The 22,636-nt window shown below is 41.8% G+C and overlaps 1 pseudogene; it reads right to left on the reverse strand.

The window, feature by feature from the left end:
* Positions 1–8,665: 8,665 nt before the first annotated feature.
* LOC134797431 (uncharacterized) lies at positions 8,666–21,861 on the reverse strand (annotated as a pseudogene).
* Positions 21,862–22,636: the final 775 nt, after the last annotated feature.

The following is a 22,636-nucleotide window of genomic DNA, read 5'->3' on the forward strand; positions in this document are numbered from 1 at the left end:
TTGGCTAGAAGTAAGGACACCGGAGCGTCTTTCAACCCAGTCCCGAAGGACAGGGCGCACCGCCTCTACAGTGCGGGTGCCAGCCCTCGGCCGTTCGAGCCGCTGCACCCATATCTCCGTCGCGTCTTTTAGCAGCTCGGTGCGCCGCTTCGCCACCTCCTGAGGTGCTTTCGGGTCACCCCGAGCTCGCGCCTCTCCGCGCCACTGGTACAGCGCCGCGAGCGCCCTCGCGTCCAGGTCCCAGGGCAGAGAACCGGCCAGCACGCACGCGGCTGCCGCGCTCACTGTCCGGTATCATCTGATTACCCTCTGCGGTCGTCGCAGTTGGGCAATGTTGTGGCTGCTGAGGGAATCCGCCCATACTGGGGCACCGTAAAGTGCCATTGAGCGTAACACACCCGTGTATAAGCGGCGGCATGAGGCCTTGGGCCCTCCCAGGTTGGGCAGTATACGCCCAAAGGCCGCCGCTGCGCGCAGTAATTTGGGTGCTAAACGCTCAAAGTGAGCCTTAAAGTTCCACTTGCTGTCAAGCAAGACGCCGAGGTAGAGTAACGTCGGCCTGACAGCAATTGGAACGCCTCCCACAATAATTTCTGCGCCGCCTGGAGGCGCTCTTCGCGGGCCGAAGAAACAAATGGCCTCGCACTTCGTTAGCGCCACTTCTAGCCTCAGACGCCGGATTCGGGCCACACAGTGGGCGACTCCCGCCGTCGCAAGCATAGCTGCGTCGCGGTATCTGGGTCCTCTGGCCGTCACGAGCGTGTCGTCGGCGTAACACGTGACATCAACTCCACGCAAGTTTTCCCCCCGTAGGACCCAGTCATAACCTATGTTCCACAGGAGTGGCCCTAGGACCGACCCCTGCGGAACTCCACACGACATACTCCGTCGACTCCAGTCCTGTCGCCCTGGCCAGACTACAGCCCTCTCGTTGAGGTAGGCGGCTATGATTCGCGACAAGTGTGGGGGCACCTTGTGGTACCGCAACGCCTCCTTTACGGTTTCCCAGGGCAGGGTGTTAAAGGCGTTGGAGATGTCTAATGACACCGCCAAGACGACCTCTCCCTGGGACACAGCCTCCTTAGCCATGGCCTGAACCCGCAATATGGCATCTACCGTCGAGCGACCCCTGCGAAAGCCGAATTGGTAGTCGGCAAGATCAGGCCCTGCGCGCTCCAGGTGCTTGATGAGGCGAACTGCGATTATCCGCTCGAAGAGCTTGCCCACCTCATCAAGCAAGACTATAGGCCGGTAACCAGACGGAGAGTCAGCCGGCCGCCCGGGTTTACGCAGAAGCACTAGCTTCCCAGTCTTTCAGTCCCTTGGAAAGCGGCCCTGCTCCAGACACGCGGTCAGGAGTCTCAGCAGTCTTGGCCCTAGGGCGTGCATGGCCAGGACCCAAGCACGGCCCGGAATGCCGTCAGGCCCGGGGGCCGTGTTTTTGGCACGGAACCGAAACACCGCCGCTTGGAGCTCAGTGGATGTTACTGTTGGGACCTCTTCCTCCTCTCCTGCTCCCAACATTGGCGGCGCCATGGTAGGCGGCAGATGTGGCCCCCTTTCGGGGAAAAGCGTCTCCACCACGCGGCCCACAAGCTCCGGCTGAAGCGATTGGGTTAGCGGAGGTGCCCATGGGCGCAGCTTGTTTCGGTACCCAATGTTCCACAGGAGCGGCCCCAGCACCGAGCCCTGGGGAACACCGCACGACATCTCCCGTCTCCCCCAGCCGTTCTTGGTTGGAAATATCACAACGCGGCCTGCAAAATAATCCGCCACGATTTTTTATATAGTTAGATAGTAATCGTCAGAAGTATCTATCGTTACGTAACCGCTGCAATAAGGTCTGCAGGGAGTCAAAGCGTCGATACATCCACAGTTCCATTGATGAATGTCCCCCTGCTAAATTATGGAAGTTTTTAAAATCACTCGGGGTGGGCAAATCTCAATCTAGTTCATCCAGTATCCTTGATATAAATGGTATTAACCAATACTTCAGTACTTCACCAGTTACTCTAGACCCTTCCCTTAAACATTCTACCTTGTCACTTCTTGCAGCTTCTACAACCAACTCCAGCTTAGATCCTTTTGAACTCGGCTGTATTTCTGCACAAGAGACACAAGCAATCCTCAAAGCTATTAAAACGAAAGCCGTCGGTGACGATAACCTTAGTGTAGATATGCTCATGCTCGTGGCGGATTTTATTTCTCCTATCATTTCTAACATTATTAATTTCTCCCTTTCCAGTGGCACGTTTCCGGCATCCTGGAAGTATGCACATGTCATTCCTCTCCCAAAAACTTCCAATCCTGCATCTTTCTCCCAATATCGTCCTATCTCCATTCTTCCTATACTATCAAAAATTATTGAACATTTCGTTAACCGTCGCCTGCAATCCCATCTTAATAAAAATTCATTGTTTAACCCTCTCCAATCTGGGTTTCGCCCCGGGCATAGCACAGTCACCGCTTTGGTTAAAGTCACCGACGACATTCGTTTTAATATAGAGTGCAAAAAGCTAACTGTCCTTGTTCTTCTTGATTTTAGTAGTGCCTTCAACACTGTAGACTTTGACATCCTTCTAGGCACACTCAGCACTCTAAAAATCTCACAAACTTCTCTCTCGTGGTTTCATAGCTACCTTTCTGGCAGACGCCAGCGGGTCAGAGTAGATGACAAGCTGTCCGACTGGTGTGAGCTCACCGCTGGCGTCCCACAAGGAGGAGTGCTTTCTCCCCTTCTTTTCTCTATTTTTATTAATGGCATCACCGAAGCACTTACATCATCATACCATCTTTACGCAGACGATCTACAGATTTATGCAGCGGCCAGTATAGATGATCTTTCTTCATTGATTACTCAAATCAACCTTGATTTGGAATCCATACGGGACTGGGCGTGCAAATTTGGTTTGAAAATCAATGCTGGGAAGTCGCAGGCGATTATCATTGGTGGTCCTTATTATGTAGGCAAGCTTTCGGACATGGTGGTACCCGACATTTTGTTTGATGGGACTAATATCCCTTTCTCCTCTACTGTCCGAAATTTGGGTATCACCATGGATCAGACGCTTTCTTGGTCTCCCCATGTTGCTGAGGTGAGTAAAAAAGTTTTTGGATCCCTCCACTCTCTTCGACGGCTGCAGAATTTTCTCCCTCTTCATACTAAACTGACTCTTGCCCGTTCTCTCTTGCTCCCTCTTCTGGACTATGGTGACGTTGCGTATCTGGACCTTAATGAGGAATTGCTGGATAAACTTGAGCGTTTACAAAATGTTTGCATCAAGTATATATTTGGCCTCCGTAAATATGATCACGTCTCCAACTTTCGCTCCCAGCTCGGGTGGTTACCGATCCGCCGACGCAGAGATGTGCATGTCGTGTCGTTGCTGTTCAATATACTCTTCAACCCCCGTTCCCCATCTTACCTAACGGAAAGATTTAACTATCTGGCTGAAGGAAGTGATCACCGTTTACGATCTAGCTGTAATCTCACGCTTACTATTCCGCCTAATAAGACGCGAACATATGCAAATTCTTTTACGGTGCGCGCTGTGAAGTTGTGGAACGAGTTGCCCCTGTCGCTCAGGCGGTCCCAGTCTGTGGCGTCACTCAAGGCTAATCTGAAGAAGCTTTGGCTTTCCAATCAGCGTGATCTGGTTAAGTACTAAACCTTTATTTCTACTTTAAACTTGTATATATATATATATATTGTATTGTATGTATGTATGCTAGTATGTATTTTATGTATTTTTATTCTATAATATTATTTATGTATTTTATGAGTTGACAATACGTTAGTTTACTTTTTCTAAATATTACTGTACATCCCGTAAGTTTGTCTATCTGACCTGACTGGAGTTTTCCTCTCATCTAATCGAAGGTTAGCTGGAAGAGATCCCTTATAGGGATAAGTTCGCCTTTGTACTTCCATTACTGTAATTTATTTTTGTAAACCTGTGTTGTGTACAATAAAGTGATTACTACTACTACTACTACTACTTTTCTAGTAGCAGTTGGTTTCTGTGAAGATCGCAGTTCTAACCTAACCTAACCCACTTTTCTAGTAGCAGTTGGCTTCTATGAAGGTCGCAGTTCTAACCTAACCTAACCCACTTTTCTAGTAGCAGTTGGCTTCTGTGAAGGTCGCAGTTCTAACCTAACCTAACCCACTTTTCTAGTAGCAGTTGGTTTCTGTGAAGGTCGCAGTTCTAACCTAACCTAACCCACTTTTCTAGCAGCAGTTGGTTTCTGTGAAGGTCGCAGTTCTAACTTAAGCCACTTTTCTAGTAGCAGTTGGGTTCTGTGAAGGTCGCAGTTCTAACCTCACCTAACCCACTTTTCAAGTAGAAGTTGGTTTCTGTAAAGATCGCAGTTCTAACCTAACCCACTTTTCTAGTAGCAGTTGGTTTCTGTGAAGATCGCAGTTCTAACCTAACCTAACCCACTTCGCTAGTAGCAGTTGGTTTCTGTAAAGGTAGCAGTTCTAACCTAATCTACTTTTCTAGTAGCAGTTGGCTTCTGTGAAGGTCGCAGTTCTAACCTAACCTAACCCACTTTTCTAGTAGCAGTTGGTTTCTGTAAAGGACGCAGTTCTAACCTTTTTTTGTTTTTTTTTTGTTACCCTGGGGAAATCCATTATGGATCCCACTGGCCCGGGAGCAGCAAAGTGGGTATGTCCGACTCCCACGGACTAAAACCCCTGGGGTGTTCCGCCGCGTGCTTTGTGGACGGGGTTTCGGGACCTCCAATGTAGACCTCCGATACCCCGCCGGCGTTGCCCTTGCGGGCTCATCTTTTGGGGCTGCTCTAGCAGCCTACTTCGCTGAAGGCACCTCGGAACACTTGAGGGCCTTCCAGCTCGGAACCTCTTCAGGCGAGTGATGAGACTCCCGGCCCATCACCCGCAGGTTCCCGTTAAGGCGGCATCATTCGGGCTGCGTAGGCCCTTAGCCGCCGGCCCGGCCTCCTACGGCGCTGAGGCAGCGAATTCGCATCGTCCTCGCGCATTCTTTCTGCAGCCTCCTTTTGTGTCAGGACGGTGACGCTAAAGGTGGCCACTGCCGCCCATACCTCCTCTCTGCTGAGCATGCGGCGTATTAGCGCCGGCAGTGAGAGGTCTCCTCCCACAGCTGCGGACAGGGCAGTGCGAGGCTCCGCCCACGCAGGGCACTCTTCGCGTGTGTGTTGGGCCGTATCCACGGCTCCTCCGGTACAGTGGTGACACGCCGTCGTCGGCTCTCTTCCTAACCTCTCACACAGGTACCAACCGAAGCAGCCGTGCCCCGTCAGAAGCTGCGCGAGATGAAAGGAGGGTGCGCCATGCTTGCGTTCGACCCATTCTTTTAGAACAGGCCGCACAGCAGCCACTAGGTCCCGGCTAGCTCCCGGGATTTCCAGACGCTCTGTCCACTGCTGGTAGAGGACCTCTCGCGCCTCTTCACGCCACTGGCGGACCTCACGAGGGGCGGGCCAGTTCTCCTCCCTCCTTGCTGCTAGCACCCGCCAAAAGACCGCGGATTGAACCTTGGCTTCAAGGTCCCATGGCGGGCTCCCTGCTAGCAGGCCGGCTGCTGCGTGCGAGTTGTCGCGGTACGCTCGAGCCACCCTGAGAGCTATGGCCCGCTGCGGACGGCGCAGTAGGGCCGCACTCCGAGGACTCAGGGTATCCGCCCATATTGGCGCCCCGTAGAGCGCCATTGAGCGCACCACATTCAGATATAGCCTCCTGCAGGCTCCTCCTGGACCGCCTAGATTTGGAAGGATCCGCCCAAGCGCTCCGGCTGCAGCCAGCAGTTTTGGAGCCAGGCGTCTGAAGTGCTCCTCAAACTTCCACCTACCGTCGAGAACGAGTCCAAGGTACTTCATCGTCGACCCGGCGGCGATGGAAGTTCCTCCCACAGTTATCTGAGTCCCCTCCGGTGGTTTATTTCGAGGCCCATGGAAAACCAGAACCTCGGATTTATGCAGAGCCACTTCTAGACCTATAGCCCGAATCCTGTGGACCACGAGTGCGACTCCGGCTGTGGCCAGGTAAGCGGCCTCCCTGTGGGTCCTGCCACGGGCCGACACGAGAGTGTCATCAGCGTAACACGTGACACTGATCCCCTGCAGATTGGCCCCGCGTAGGACCCAGTCATACCCAATGTTCCACAGGAGCGGCCCCAGCACAGAGCCCTGGGGAACACCGCACGATATCTCCCGTCTCCCCCAGCCGTTCTTGGTTGGAAATATCACAACGCGGCCTGCAAAATAATCCGCCACGATTTTTTGCAAGTATTCGGGCACGTTGTGGTATTTTAGAGCCGCCGTACGCAGTTCTAACCTAACCTAACCCACTTTTCTGGTAGCAGTTGGTTTCTGTAAAGGTCGCAGTTCTAACCTAACCTAACCCATTTTTCTAGTAGGAGTTGGTGTCTGTGAAGGTCGCAGCTCTAACCTAACTTAACCCACTTTTCTAGTAGCAGTTGGTTTCCGTAAAGGTCGAAGTTTTAACCTAAGCCACTTTTCTAGTAGCAGTTGGCTTCTGTGAAGGTTGCAGTTCTATCCTAACCCACTTTTCTAGTAGCAGTTGGTTTCTGTAAAGGTAGCAGTTCTAGCATGTCCAAATGATTTAAATGCATTTTTTTTGCAGATCAATTTTAAAAACGGCTGACCATTTAATTACTTTCCTTTTGAAAATTACGAATTTAATTATTCCGAGTTTACAAAAGATCGAATTTCTGAATTCCGAATTATTTTATTTCCGATCAAATTTTTTTTTCGGATTTAAAAAAAATCGGAACTTTAAGCTTTCGTTCATATGACAATCGGATTTTAAGTATTCGGAAATAGCGCAGTCGTGATTTTCTTCTTTCGTGGTTTTCAAAGTCGTGATTTCGATATTTCGGACGTATAAAAAATCGTGATTATGAAAATCGAGGTTATGAAAGTCGGAAAAACATATTTCGGAATATTTGGGTGTTCCCAGTTCTATTATTATATGTATGTAGGTAAAATATCCCTGCCACAGCCCATTTTGAACGCATGCGAAGTTGATTAATTTTTTTTTTCACGAAACGGCACGTAAACGTTTTTCAACAAAGATAGTAAAAATATCAAATGTAATTTAGGATTACTAATTATAGGTATTATTTAGTAGTAGTAGTAAGCAGAGGCAGTCCATATCACAGTTAATGTAGGCAATGATTATGTGGCTTGAAGACACAAATTATCGTAAAGAAGTGTGTGTACCTTGTAATTAATTACGTTTTGTGGCAGTGACAGTGACGTTTCAGACGTTCGGCGTTTGGGTTTTGCTAAGACGTATTTGATATTACGTAAGCAAGCGCAGTATTAAAATTATATTTGTCATAAAAATATTCTAAAATCATCAAATACAATAAAACGATGTAGTTTTTACGCACACATTTACAAGTTTAAACGTTTAATATGCGGCAGCTTACAGCGAAAAAAGTTTAGTCGTCAAATATTAAATTATAATAGTTCACTAGCAAGGTTTTGATACTTGGCGAGCAGTTGTTATCTTGACCAAAGCACACACATATACCATATTACCTATCTAAAAAGATTTTAACTTTAAAGAGTCAAGAGACAGTGTGTAGTTATTTAGGTAGGTATTTTAGATTATGGAACAAAATTAAAATTGATAGTCTGTTCGGAAAGAGAAGAGTCGTGGAATGTATTGGGCCCAATAGGTAAGTACTTTGCACGACTCTTCTCTTTCCGCACAGACTCTATCTAATTTTTATGTATGTATGTAAACACTTTATTTGTAAGTTATGTTAAGTGCATAATACAGGTTAAAATTTGGTTAAAATACAATGAAACAGAATAATATTTACATAAAATGTACAAAAAGGCGAACTTCAGGACCGATGATATCCGATCACGTTAATTTATTTAATTTATTTAATAGTATTGCGAAGCGGTGGTGGCCGAGTGGATATGACATCCGACTTTCAATCCGGAGGTCGCGGGTTCAAATCCTGGCTCGTACCAATGAGTTTTTCGGAACTTATGTACGAAATATCATTTGATATTTACCATTTGCTTTTCGGTGAAGGAAAACAACGTGAGGAAACCTGCATACATCCGCGAAGAAATTCAAAGGTGTATGTGAAGTCCCCAATCCGCATTGGGCCAGCGTGGGGACTATAGCCCAAGCCCTCTTGCGAGTGAGAGGAGGCCTGTGCCCAGCAGTGGGACGTATATAGGCTGAATGATGAATAGTATTGCGCATATAAATAAACATTTTTACAATAGATAGCTACATAACTATAATTATAAGTCCACATTCAGGGACCCGATCCACGAGATTGCGTCGTTAATGATTTTTTTGTTTATAAAAAAAATCGCCAAGTCCCTTAAGCATAATATTCTTCATTTTTAGAACCAATTTTCATGTTTTCAGTTTTTTTGTGCAAAATTTATTATATTTTTTAAAGTGCATAACTTATGTTCGTGATTTTTTCTATCGACCGACAATCGAGCGAAAGTCGAAAACTCAGGATTCGAATCGCTAAAGCTCATAGAGAAAGGCTTCTATATTGCTAATTTTTTAGCTGGAAATACGGTTGTATTGTGATCTAAAACAGCGCTACTAGCTACAACTTTTCAAAAACTCCGTTCTCTGAGCCTACTTGTAGATTACATTTTGTAGAGCCTATTACATTGTAGAGCGCAGCGCCGCGTATGCCGAATATATACCCCTAAACACTGACATAAGACTAGTGTATCGAAGCTCCGCCAAGCCCCCCGCCGAAAGCGCCATCGTCTGCGAATTCTGCAGAATAACCAACACAATTTTCATGTTCTGTACATCGAAGTTCTCCCACTCACAAGAATACACCGCTTCCTTAAACGTTAAACTCGCATCGATTAGGCGCTGTCCTGTGAAACAATCCATGGAGACCTGGGTTAAAGCGAAGGGTATCAGTAAATAGGTATTCTCTAATCCACCCAGCAATTCGACTGTAAGAGATATCGCCAGTAAGCAAAATTCGATGGCAATGGAGTTGCTAAAAATGTCTTTAGTTAATCGTAATAGGGCTAAGTTGGCAGCGTGCGCTTGGATGATGAATTCCAGCTGTTGTTTAATATATTGATTTCTTAGTTTGTTTTCATTCTGAACGTCTCCGAAGGTCAATACTTGAGCGTCGGTCCAGAGATGGAGTAGCTCATGGCTCAGGGCTGTCATTTGTGCTTCTATGTAGCCTGTGAAGACCATGAGGAGGTACCCGACGGTCCCAACCGCATACACCAGAAACATCATGGCCGTACCCATTACAATGTGATATATCTCGAAGTTTGGTGATTCGAACATTGGTTCTAGTCCTGAAACAATAAGACAGTAAGAAAATTTGCTAAATATATGTACCTAAGTACTCTAAAGTAAAAAGACGGCCCTGCGCCAAGACACCGGAAAGATGAATCATATCACGGACACTGTCCGTCGGACAGTCGTTCAGCTGAATGTATCAATATAACCCGAGAATGGGTAAAGAGTAGATACCTACTGTGAAAGCTCTCAGTCCGTAGCCCGTAAATACATGGAAAATTTTATAGCAAAAACGCTTTCACGAACCAGACCTGATGTATTAATTATGCACTGCTTTTAAACTCTCGCCAGTCGTCGGGATTTCTAATCTAAATTTCATATGCACATAGGAGAATCTGACTTGTGTATTGTGTAATCGAACGAGCGAGCGAAGCGAACGAAGTTCTTACATTCGACTTGGAACACGCGGCTGGCTAGGGGCACGTCCCGGCATTTCGATGTTTTTAAGCTGAACTATCAGAGGATAGTTTGATACTCAAGAACTTAAGTAAATTTGTTCTAATTTAAATTAAATTGGGTAAACGTGTAGTTGAGGGCATTATATTTTAGTCATTAAATTATGAGCAGGCTCGATCAAGGGGTTATTAAGCTAGAAGAGCTTAGAAGGCTAAAAAGCTATTTGTGAGGGGTCTTGCTATTCTGGTCATCTTTTTGCAAGAAAGTATGGTCGAGTTTGGTATCAAATGAAAGTGATCGGCTTGCACTTTTATAATATCGTTTATAAATTTACCATTTTGAAATAATTAGCAAGATAAAAATAAACATAATATAGGTATTTGACATTTGACAGGAAATATTTCGGCTTACCACAGATGCAGTATCAGTTAAGGGCTCCATAGACCTTGTAATATATCCACGCGATTTTTGATCCATTGCCGCCTATAGTGGGTCATAAAATAGTAGAAATAAAATAAAATTTAACTCTAAATTTTCCATACTATAGTCGGTCAAACAAGTTTGTCAGTAGAAAAAGGCGCGATATTCAAATTATCTATGGGACGATAACCCTTCGCGCCTACATTTTTAGCCGCTTTTTTCTACTGACGGAATTGGCTTGACAGACTATAAATTGTTGCCATGTGTAAGCATTTTACGTCAAAAAATGTGACAGCTACGTAGCAAGTGGCGCCCTCATTTATTAACCGACTTTTAAATCTCAAAAAGAGGAGATTCGATTGTGATTTTTTTATATTTGTTACTGCATATCTCCGTCATTACTGGACCGATTTTGAAAATTATTTTTTTGATTGTATGTATATGCATACAGATTGGTCCCGTTTTTATGAAAAACCCAGTTCTAATGATGGGATCCACGAGAAATGGAGGGAACTCCTCAAATCTTAAAGGCATACATAATTATAGTGATTTATGTGTTTTATTAACAAATCAAGCACATACATTCAAAAAAGTGACATTTGATGAAGTGGAACTGCTGATGATGATCAGAACGGAACTTTTCAACGAAGCATAGTTCATGTTTGGCGATTTGTCCTCTTCGTTATGTTTGTTAAGCAAGTTAAGTTTTAAAGCCACATTTTTGTCAAGCTCGAGTTCTGATGATGGGATCCATGAGGAATCGAGGGAACTCCTCAAATCTTAAAGGCATGCGTATAGAGATTTTTGTATTTTCATCAGAAAATCAAGCATTTTCATTAAAAACTGTCGCATTTGATGAAGTGGAACTGCTGATGATGATCAGAACGGAACTCTTCAACGACGCATAGTTTACGTTTGGCGATTTGTCCTCTTCGTTATGTTTTTATTAAGCAAGTTAAGTTTTTAAGCCACATTTATGTCAAGCTTGAGTTCTGATGATGGGATCCATGAGGAATCGAGGGAACTCCTCAAATCTTAAAGGCATGCGTATAGATATTTTTGTATTTTCATCAGAAAACCAAGCATTTTCATTAACAACTGTCGCATTTGATGAAGTGGAACTGCTGATGATGATCAGAACGGAACTCTTCAACGACGCATAGTACACGTTTGGCGATTTCAAATTTCGATTTTGACGGAGCTGGCCTTGGACCCAGACCTGGACCTGGATCCGGGCTCTTATTTGGACCTGAACCCGGACCCGGACCTGGATTTGGACCTGGACCTGGACTTGGACCTGAACCAAGACCTAGACCTGGACCTCGACCTGGACCTAGTCCTGGACCCAGAACTGGACCCGGACCTGGCCCTGGACTCAGAACTGGACCCGGACCTGGTCCTGGACCCAGAACTGGACCCGGATCTGGTCCTGGACCTGGTCCTGGACCCAGAACTGGACCCGGACCCGGACTCGGACCTTGACCCGGAAAACCACTAATACCTAAACTAAATAAACCACTATGATTACCTACCATAAAATGTAGGTACTTATAAAGTATAATGATGCCAAACTTACTAGCCCCTCCCGCTCAAACCCCCGTACTCCGCACCGCACGCGCCGTTAAGTGGGTTAGGTTAGGTTTGAACTGCGATTCTCACAGAACCGAACAAAAGTGGGTTAGGTTAGATTAGAACTGCGGGCCTTACAGAAACGAAATGCTACTAGAAAAGTGGGTTTGGTTAGGTTCGAACTGCAATCCTCACAGAACCGACTACTATCACAGAAGTGGGTTCGTTAGGCTAAAACTGCGACCTTTACAGAAACGAAATGCTACCTACTAGATAAAGTGGGTGGTGTTTTCTAAGGAGAAGCCGGTTTATTTTTCTTAAAAAATATTTTCTACTATATTATGTCGCACTGTACGAGTAAGTAGGTGCAACAAAATCGCTCTATATAATTTTTGCCAAACCGCGAGTTCTCAGTTCGGGGCGAACTACTAGTAGACTCTAAATCTGAAGTGCGCTTTTAATACTAACCGTAAAGAACTTGCAAGTCTTCCATTAAATGCTTTCCAGGCAGTAGGTGTGGCATTAACACATAGATCAGGGTGGTGCTGACCGGCATGGCCCAGACGAAGATGGCTCGGCGCTTCACAATCCGCAGGTTCTTGAGAAGATTCTGGTACATTCGACTGTCTCGGTTTATGCGCTTGTCGAATGCTAGGTATGCTACAAATGCTTTCTTTGCGCGGTTGCTAGCAACAATATTAAGTAGATTAGTTTTATGTTTGAACGCAAATAAATTAAACATAACGTTAACCTCAAATTGGGGTCCTCTCAGGTCAGGAGCCTACCCATGGCATTTTGCTCGCTTTGACACCCTATAGTTACGCCACTGCATTAGCAATTAATCAGCTAACTAAGACTGAAACTGCGTTTTGGCTAGATTGGCGGCCGTTGCTGGGTACAGTCGGTGGACTTTATGCCTTTTGTGATAAGGTCCATCGATGTACAGTGAGGAGTGTTGCTGTTTGTACCTTTTCTTAATACCAAAATCGCATAATCTGACAGATGGATTTACCCGAGTTTGAAGTTAAGCGACTCAATTTGTTGTCTGCTGTTACCTGTTCAGATGCAGAGAAAAGAGCTTAACCGCGCAGATGGCGCAGGCGATGCCTAATGAGAGGTTGACCATGATCGCTACCAGGTCGTTGGTGTTGCGCCATAACACGAACCACGCCAGGGAGACATACACGTAGACGATCTCAACAACGATTATCGTCAGAGCCACGAACGCTATAGGAGTTCCTGGAATTTCAGTAAGTAATCTAACATCTTTTTGATACTTTTATCATGTAACGTATCCTCGTAAAATAATCTGGCAAATCAACTTTGTCGGTAGAAAAAGGCGCGAAATTATTTTTTTCTATGAGAAGACCACTCTTTGTGTCAATTTTTTTTTAATTTGCCGCCGCTTTTTACTGTGGGAAATGGCTTGCCAAATTATATGTACAATTGTACATAATAAGATGAAATAATTTTCAGAATCTCTTAGCAGAGCGTGAAGTAATCTTGGCGTGGGCGAAGTTGCACCTGCGAGGCGCTTTTCTTTCAGTGTGTCCTTATTCCCAAGGGTATCAAAAGGTTTGGCGCCCACAGGGCCCCCTTGAGTGCGAGGTGGTGGATGAGGGCCTGAGGGGCTCTTCGCCCACGCCTAGCTACCCACTGTCTCTTAGGATTTGCCATTCTGTAATACTACATCTTACACCTACCTCTTCCATCGACGTTTAACGCCATAAGTCTCAGTAGAGTCGCAACGTTTGATAACATCGTCGGCAAGTCACAATACTCCAGACCAAACCTACAATAGAGTCACATCAGTCAGGAGATTTGATTTTATATGGACTAACGTGGTCACAATGATGCGAATCCGCACGCCTCCCCGGTGTGTAAGTGAGGCAGCGCTATGCTCATATCTTGCTCGCGCCCCAGTGTGGCTTTCGGATCCTCAACAATTATGAACTAGTGGCTAGAGAGGATTGGTACGCAATATTGGCGCCCCTTGGCTACTTTGGGACATTATAGAATAGAAGATTGTTAACCAAGGAATGAAATGATGCCTTTTGCCCGAGTTAAACACTCTACTTTTCATTTCGAATACGAGGAAGGTAAAAAGCATGTGTTTTTTTTAAAACATGACTAAGTATACATTTTTAGAGTATTGTTTAGGGTACTTTCAACTTTCTATTAATAATTTAGGCAAAAGTATGAATGGGGAGTCAAATATCAGAATGGAAATTGTATAACAAATCCATTTATACCCAAATTTCAATTGCTTATCGTAAAAAAAAAAATTGTACTTGGAACTTAAAATGCTCTAGTGCAGAAACGTATCATTTTCAGCACATCTTTTAGAACAACAATGACCCTCTTTCAGAGCATGAGAAATGAAAAATTATGTTATCTACAGTTAACAAAATAATCAGAACCAACTTACCTGCGCAACTTCTCCCATATAGTCAAAACCTTAAATCCAACAGTGCCCCCTAAGCCACTTGGCTGGGACAGCACCATTGAAGTCACCATCTGGTTTGTACTTTATAATATGCAATAGAAACCAGAATGAATAGAGATTAACTTTTATGTCGTATTGTTCGATGTACTACTCAATTTAAGCTCTTGTGGTAATGAAGAAACTCCAGGATAGTACTATCTTCTTTATTTATTAACTTAATAACTGGCTACAGGTATAACGTTTAGTTTTTGGGAATCTATATAAAATATGTGTGGCCGCCTTCGGCTGTAAGGTGAGTAGGACAGAAGTAACGATGAATGACAAACAAAAGCAAAAGTGTACAATCATTAAAATTAATGAAATTCCAGTTTTGAATACAATATTACAAATATACATAAATAGATATATAACAATATAAGAATGCATACACATATAAATATAACATAAATAAAAATAAATAAATACGCAATATATAATATAAATAAAGGCTACAAATATAATGACCACCAAAAAATACTTTGGTACCCTAAATAAAAAAATCATGCTTACCAAAAAAAAATACTGAACACCAAAAAAATAAGGCCTAAAAATACAAAAGTACCACCACTTTAATTACGACTGCACTTCAAATTGTATTCAAATACCAAATATATTGAATGATCACCAAAAATCATTAATGATCACCAAATCTTGAAGACCAAATTAATGCGATATTTTCACCTAAATAAACCACTATGATTACCAAAAAATGTATACATAATAACACCAAATAAAGTAAACTGATGCCAAAATTACTAGCTTCTCCCGCTCAACCCCTCGTAGCCCGCACCGCATACCTACCTAACCTTCGCATTTCGTTATGCTACTAGAAAAGTAAGTTAAACTGCTATCAGTTAAGTGGGTTAGGTTAGATTTGAACTGCGACCCTTACAGAAAAGAAATGCTACTAGAAAAGTGGGTTAGGTTAGGTTTGAACTGCGACCCATACAGAAACGAAATGCTACTAGAAAAGTGGGTTAGGTTAGGTTTGAACTGCGACCCTTGCAGAAAAGAAATGCTACTAGAAAAGTAGGTTAGGTTAGGTTTGAATTGCGACCCTGACAGAAACAAAATGCTACTAGAAAAGTGGGTTAGGTTAGGTTAGAACTGCGACTGTTACAGAAATAAAATGCTACTAGAAAAAGTTGACGAAGTGGATTAATTAATTTAATAGGATAACGATATATTAAATGTTTGCACATTTTTAATTAAAATGTGGTTACAATTTTTGTGATCATTTACTATTTTTGCGTTTACAATGATTATTTTGGAGCCATTTGCTTTAATAGGATAGCAAGATTTAAAAATTTGGTTATCATTTTACATTAAAATGGAGTTCTAATTTTGGTAATCATTGACTATTTTTGGGTTAATAATGATTAGTTTGGTGTCATTTCCTTTAAAAGGATAGTAAAATGTAATAAAATTGGTAATCATTTCACATTAAAATGGTGTTATAATTTTGGTGATCATTCATGATTTTAGGGTGGTAAAATAGATTTTTTTGGTATTAAATTTTACTAAATCTGGTGATCAGTTAAATAGCAGCCATAAATAAATAGATATGAATTCGAACCAGAAAAGTAAAGGAAATTAAAGAAGTAGGTACTTAATCGAGAAAAACAGAATGATCTAAGTATCGGAAAGCCACAATTTTCTAAGCCTCGCCTTTTCGTTATAACATCGGAACTATACGGATCGTGAGGTAGACTTCAAGGGGAGAGAAGTGGCATACAAGTCTGAATGCGTGTTGAGTATTCCCTCAGCCAGCGCGCGACGTTAAAGTAAGCAGGAGCCCACATTGCTTTTCAACATTCAAAAGTAATTTATTTCGATTTCTTTCGATATTTGCCGGTAATTGGATACTTACAGATAGATTATCTACTATTTTATTTAGTTATAAGTTCATCATTAGTAGTTAATTGCGAGTGATTACTCTGATTACTTTTTACGTAGATTATTAGGCTCAGACATGGCGATTTTTTGTTTTAGAAAGTGTGGGTTGGGTACTTTTGTGTCAATTTGTGTGGGTACGGTTGTGACTACTAAACTTAAGGCAAAGCAGAGAGATTGTTGGCAGTGCTACTTTTACAGCAACAAACAACAATAGAAAAACATATAATAACGTACACACGTATAAATATACATATCGGGTGTTCCAGAAAGTATAAGCACAACTTTGCGATGCTGCCTTTTGGATTCATACTACTAACTAGATAAAAAAACGTATGTGAAATCGTCAGTTACTCATTTATCTATAATTATTTACGTTCCTCGCAAAGCTTGTGTGGAAAATACGCGAAATACGGAGCATTTCTTCAGAAACACGAAAATATATTGTGCACAAATGGTCTACTATTCCTAACTTCACGCTCAAAGAGTTGGCGAATTCTGCAGTAGTTAACATCAGAGCCGCACGTAAAGCTATTCGAAAGTATAGTAAGGACACTGCAGTAAGAAAAAACGCCTCTTCTTTGACAGGCGTTTCGGCAGCTATTCCGTTCCATTCAGACAACCTATTATATTTGGCCTCCGTAAGTACGATCACATTTCTGAATTCCGCTCCCAGCTCGGTCCGCCGACGCCGAAGGCAGTGAACACCGCTCACGTTCAAGTGCTAATCTTACGCTTGCTATTCCCCCGAATAAGACACGATCGTATGCGAATTCGTTCACGGTACAAACGCCCGCTGTCGCTCAAACGGTCCCAGTCTGTAGCGTCACTCAAGGCTAATTTGAAGAAACTTATGCTTTCCAACCAAGCGTGATTTGGTTAAGTACTGATGTCTATTTTTTTTGTTGACACTTGTATACAGGGTGATTGGAAATTCACCGTATTCATTTCATTTCATTTCTTTATTTCAAGGCAAGGTAACAAAATGTAAATTGGTTACATGCGTCTTAATATTATGTTAAACTTATAGTACTAAATTTATATTTCAATAACTACCAAGCACAGGGGTTATTCTATGGGTCATTTGCAATGATTTAAGTCCAGTCAACCAGGGGTCAAGACTCATTGGTTTTCAAGTTATTTGGGTTTTTAGTTTTTTGTTTAAAAAACCCGCCTTTCGACTAAAAAGTGGTAATTGTGAAAATACTACTCAAATTTGGAATTAAAAAAAGCATTGATCTAATAGCCAATAAATTACTGATTACGTGAAATAAAAAAAGATTGCCAAAACTTTCAAAAATTTACCAAAATAAAGGATTTTAAGTCACAATTATTTATAATTTTCCCAAGACTTTGTAACATTTTAAGGCATTACTTAAAAAAAAAGTACGACACTTTGCGTACAAAATACAGAAATGAGTTCCTCATCTCCTCAGCTTTCTAAAAAAGTACGAACATCGACATTTTCTCTTAAACTTTTAAAAATAATAATAATAATAGCTGAGCAGGCGGAAGACTTGACCTAGCGTACGTGACCATTAATCGGTTTGTTTGTGTCACTTTATTATCTCCATGGGCTTTATTTGTCCCTTAATCGGTTTGTTTATGTCATTTTAGTATCGTCTTGGGCTTTATTTGTCTTCGTTACCTTATCTTATCTTATTTTCTTGGGGTAGGGGTCACATCCTTGCCTTCGGTGACACAAACTAACTAATTAAGGGTCATTACGGTAATTAGTTTCTACATAAGCATTTTTTGTCTTCGGTACCTTATCTTATCTTATTTTCAAGGGGTGGGGGTGCTTTCCATGGAGTAGGGTTGGGACCAACCGAGCCTTATTTAATCTTCGTGCAGTAAGTAATCAATCACATAGTTTCAACTTTTTTTCCATGGAAAGCACCCCCACCCCTTGAAAATAAGATAAGATAAGGTACCGAAGACAAAAAATGCTTACGTAGAAACTAATTACCGTAATGACCCTTAATTAGTTAGTTTGTGTCACCGGAGGCAAGGATGTGCCCCAAACCCCAAAAAAATAAGATAAGATAAGGTAACGAAGACAAATAAAGCTCAAGAAGATACTAAAATTACATAAACAAACCGATTAATGGACAAATAAAGCCCATGGAGATAGTAAAGTGACACAAACAAACCGATTAATGGTCACGTACGCTAGGTCAAGTCTTCCGCCTGCTCTGCTATTAATATTATTATTTTAAAAAGTTGAAGAGAAAATGTCGATGTTCGTACTTTTTTGGAAAGCTGAGGAACTGAGGAACTCATTTCTTTATTTTATACGCAACGTGTCATACTTTTTTTTTTTAAGTAATGCCTTAAAATCTTACAAAGTCTTGGGAAAATTACAAAAAATTGTGACTTAAAATCCTTTTTTTTTTGAACTTTTTGGAAAGTTTTGGCAATCTTTTTTTATTTCACGTAATCAGTAGTTTATTGGCTATTAGATTAAAGCCCCTGCTACACGGCAGCCGACAAGCCTACTAACCGTCTGACCTTGGTCTGTCCTTGGTGTGTGGGTCCGTCTGAGTTGTCTGGCTAGACGGTGGCAAACCACAGTGTGTTCAGAACTCGCGGACGGACAACACGTATTGCAAGCGCACAAAATGGCCCCGAACCTTTCAGAAAGTTGGCGTGGCATTAGTACCTACTCAGTGGCGTATGGCCCTAAGGGCGACGTATGCCACCCCTGGCGGATTGCATTTTGTTTTTCTTCCTTCACTTCTGGGGCGGCAAAACTTATTGGCCGGGGCGCCAAATTTCATATTAACCTACCTACTCATACTAGTGCAATGACAAAAAAATAAGTTTTTGGCAAAAAAATCATATTTGGTACAAGCTTTTATCGCTGACTGTACTTTTCTTTCTAGAGGCATCTAATACTCGTCGAGACAATTCTAAAAACCCCAAACACAATTAGGTCGCGTTGTTCTATCACAGGGTTCCTATGGCCACCTCCTGTCTCCATCATCAGATCAGCTCTATGATACCATAATAATGCATTGTCACCCGACTTATATATGTATGCAAATTTTCAGCTCCATCGGAAACTAGAAAGTGGGTCTAATTTAACTTGCAAGATTTGACCCGTAAAAACATGTTTACATACTTACATTAGGTATATTGCAAGTTAATAAAAAGTTTGTAAAAAAAGAAAAGGGTATATGAATGAAACGCTGGCTCAAAAAACGGCATTTGTTGAGTCATTTCAACTTAATGAATTCGCTGGACTACGCTACGGGGACATACATAACTTTCTGAGAATGAAGAGGAAAGTATTTGATGAATTATTAGAAATGCTACTGAGTACCCATGGCATGGCTATTAACCACACGAGCGCACACGGCGCGTCCTTCAAGCGAAATGGCCTAGTGCGGTCGGCGTCGGGCGGCTACACGGTTCCGGACCGACCGCTCAGACCGCGGTCGCTGGCGCGCGCTCGCATGCCAAGGGCGTCCGGAGGTCAAACGAAATTTTGTTGGTAACAGCTGTCTACACGGTCCGGGACAGACCAAGGCCACGCGGTTTGGGGGCTTGTCGGCTGCCGTGTAGCAGGGGCTTAATGCTTTTTTTAATTCCAAATTTCTGTAGTTTTTTCACAATTACCACTTTTTAGTCGAAAGGCGGGTTTTTAAAATAAAAAACTAAAAACTCAAATAACTTGAAAACCAGTGAGTTTTGACCCCTGGTTGACTGGACTTAAATCATTGCAAATGACCCATAGAATAACCCCTTTCAAGGAATACGGCGAATTTCCAATCACCCTGTATATATATATAAATATAATATGTAATATATGTTTAGTATTTATGTATGTAGCATGTATTTTATTTTATAATATTATTTATGTATTTTATTTACTTGTGGACATTTTGGTTAGTTTACTTTTAAAATGTTACTGTGCATTCCGTAAGTTTATCTATCTAATTTGAATTCTCCCCTCATCTACTCGAAGGTTAGCTGGAAGAGATCCCTTACAGGGATAAGTTCGCCTTTGTACCTTTATTTCTGTAAATATTATGTAAACCTGTGTTGTGTGTAATAAAGTGATTATTACTACTACTTATTAAGAACGGTTTTTCAATATTCAATATTAAAAAATAAAATAAACGTGTTTAGCCACGTCAAATTAAGCCGAATTTGGGCTATCTGCGGAAATAATTCGTGTAGTTTTGAAAATTGGTACAGGTATACCTTGTGGTGTCCAGATAAACATACTAAAAGTCCTCGAGGGTAGCGGGTGTGCTTGAAGGTACCTTTTTTCATATGTTTGCTCATATCCCGAATATCTGTACGAATAGCATTATAATTACTTCGGACAAAAGTTTTAACTAAACTAGAAAAAATATTTTTTTAGGGTGGTTCCCCTGCATTAAAGTGGGGATGAATTTTTTTTCGCGTCAACCCTATAGTATGGGGTGTTGTTGCGTAATTTGCTTAGGCTTGTTATAATGATGAAGAGGTAATTAAGTAATAAAATATGAAATATGTATATTTTTCGTATTCTTACATTAACAGTACGTTTTTATGTTGATTACGACGTGTAAAGGAAACTAATATTAACACTCATAAATAAGTAGTCATGAATTGGAACAAGTATAAATTAAAAAAAATTGGAAAAGTGAAAAGCGAAAACCAACTTTCCGTACGCTAAACTTTTTGAGCAACTGTATTAAAAATAAATTATCTATCTATCTATCTATGTTTCTATGTATCTATCACTGGTTGTTATTTAGGGTTGTAAGTATGGTAAATCCATTCTAATATAAGTGCGAAAGTGTGTCTGTCTGTCTGTTACCTCTTCACGCTTAAACCGCTGAACTGATTGTGATGAAATTTGGTACAGAGATAGTTTGAGTCCCGGGGAAGGACATAGGGTGTTTTTATCCCAGAAAACCCTCTTTAAGGGGGTGGAAGTTTGTATGGGGAATCAATAACCGCTGAACCGATTCGGTTGAAATTTGGTATACACAGATAGTTTGAGTCCCGGAGAAGGATATAGAATATTCTAGAACATTCGAAAGTATTCTGGAATGTTCCACAATTGTCTAGAATGTTCTCCAATATTCGATAACATTCCAGAATGTTCTGAAATGCTGTGGATCGCTCTCGAATACTCTGAAATGTTCTGGACTGTTCTAGAAATGTCCGAGACCCGACACCTCACCTCCTCAAAATTTGTACCAGGCGGCTTAGCACGGTCGCGTTTTTATCCCTTGTCACCATGCCTGTCACGTTCTAACAAGTATGTAAGTGCGAAAGGGACGCGCATAGTGATAGTCGATAAAAATGGAACCGTGCTGAGCCCGCTGATTTTTGTAGGTATATATTTATTTAAACATTATTGCACAAAATACAAATAAAATGTACAAATGGCGGACTTAATGCCTAAAGGCATTCTCTACAAGTCAACCATAGCCAACCATAAGTTCAACAACTCCTAATTCTTCATTTTCAACTTCTCCTACGTCTTCAACTTCAACTTCTCCTACTTCTTCAACTTCATCTTCTCCAACCTTTTCAACTTCTTCAATTTCAACTTCTTTAATTTCAAATTCCTCAAATTCTCCAACTTCTTCAACAACTCCAACTTCTTTACCTTCCTAACCTTCTTCGACTTCTGCAACTTCTTCATCTTAGTCAACTACAACTGCTTCAACTTAAACTTCTCCAACCTATTTAACTTCTTCAACTGCGCCAGCATATTCAACTTCTTCAACTTGATTAACTTCTTTAACTTCTCCATCTTACAAATTCTTCAAATCTCCAACTTATTTTATCTTCCAAAACTTCTTCTATTTATCCAACTTCTTCAACTACAAATTCTCTAAATATTTCAAGTTCTTCAACTTCTTCAACTACTTCAACTTCAACTTCTTCAACTTCAACTTCGCCTACTTCTTCAATTGCAACTTCTCCAACCTTTTCTACTTCTTCAACTTTAACTTCTCCAACTTATTCAACTCCAACTTCTTCAACATCAACTTCTCCAACCTTTTCAACTTCAACTTCTCCAACCTTTTCAACTTCAACTTCTCCAACTTCTTCAACTTCAACTTCTCCAATCTTTACAACTTCTTCAACTTCTACTTCTCTAACTTCAATTTCTACTTCTTCAACTTAAACTTCTCCAACCTTTTCAACTTCTTCAACTTCAACTCCTACTTCTACATTTTCTCCTACTTCTTCAACTTCAACCTTTCCAACCTTAACAACTTCAACTTCGCCAACTTCTTCAACTTTATCTTCTCTAACTTCAACTTCTCCTACTTCTTCAACTTCAACTTCAACCTTTTTAACTTCTTCAACTTCAACTCCTCCTACTTCTTTAACTTCAACTTCGTCTACTTCTTCAACTGCAACTTCTCCAACCTTTTCAACTTCTTCAACTTTAACTTCTCCAACTTATTCAACTCCAACTTCTTCAACTTCAACTTCTCCAACCTTTTCAACTTCAACTTCTCCAACCTTTTCAACTTCAACTTCTCCAACTTCTTCAACTTCAATTTCTCCAATCTTTT

This window comes from Cydia splendana, chromosome 15, assembly GCF_910591565.1.
Source record: "Cydia splendana chromosome 15, ilCydSple1.2, whole genome shotgun sequence".
Lineage (NCBI taxonomy): Eukaryota > Metazoa > Arthropoda > Insecta > Lepidoptera > Tortricidae > Cydia > Cydia splendana.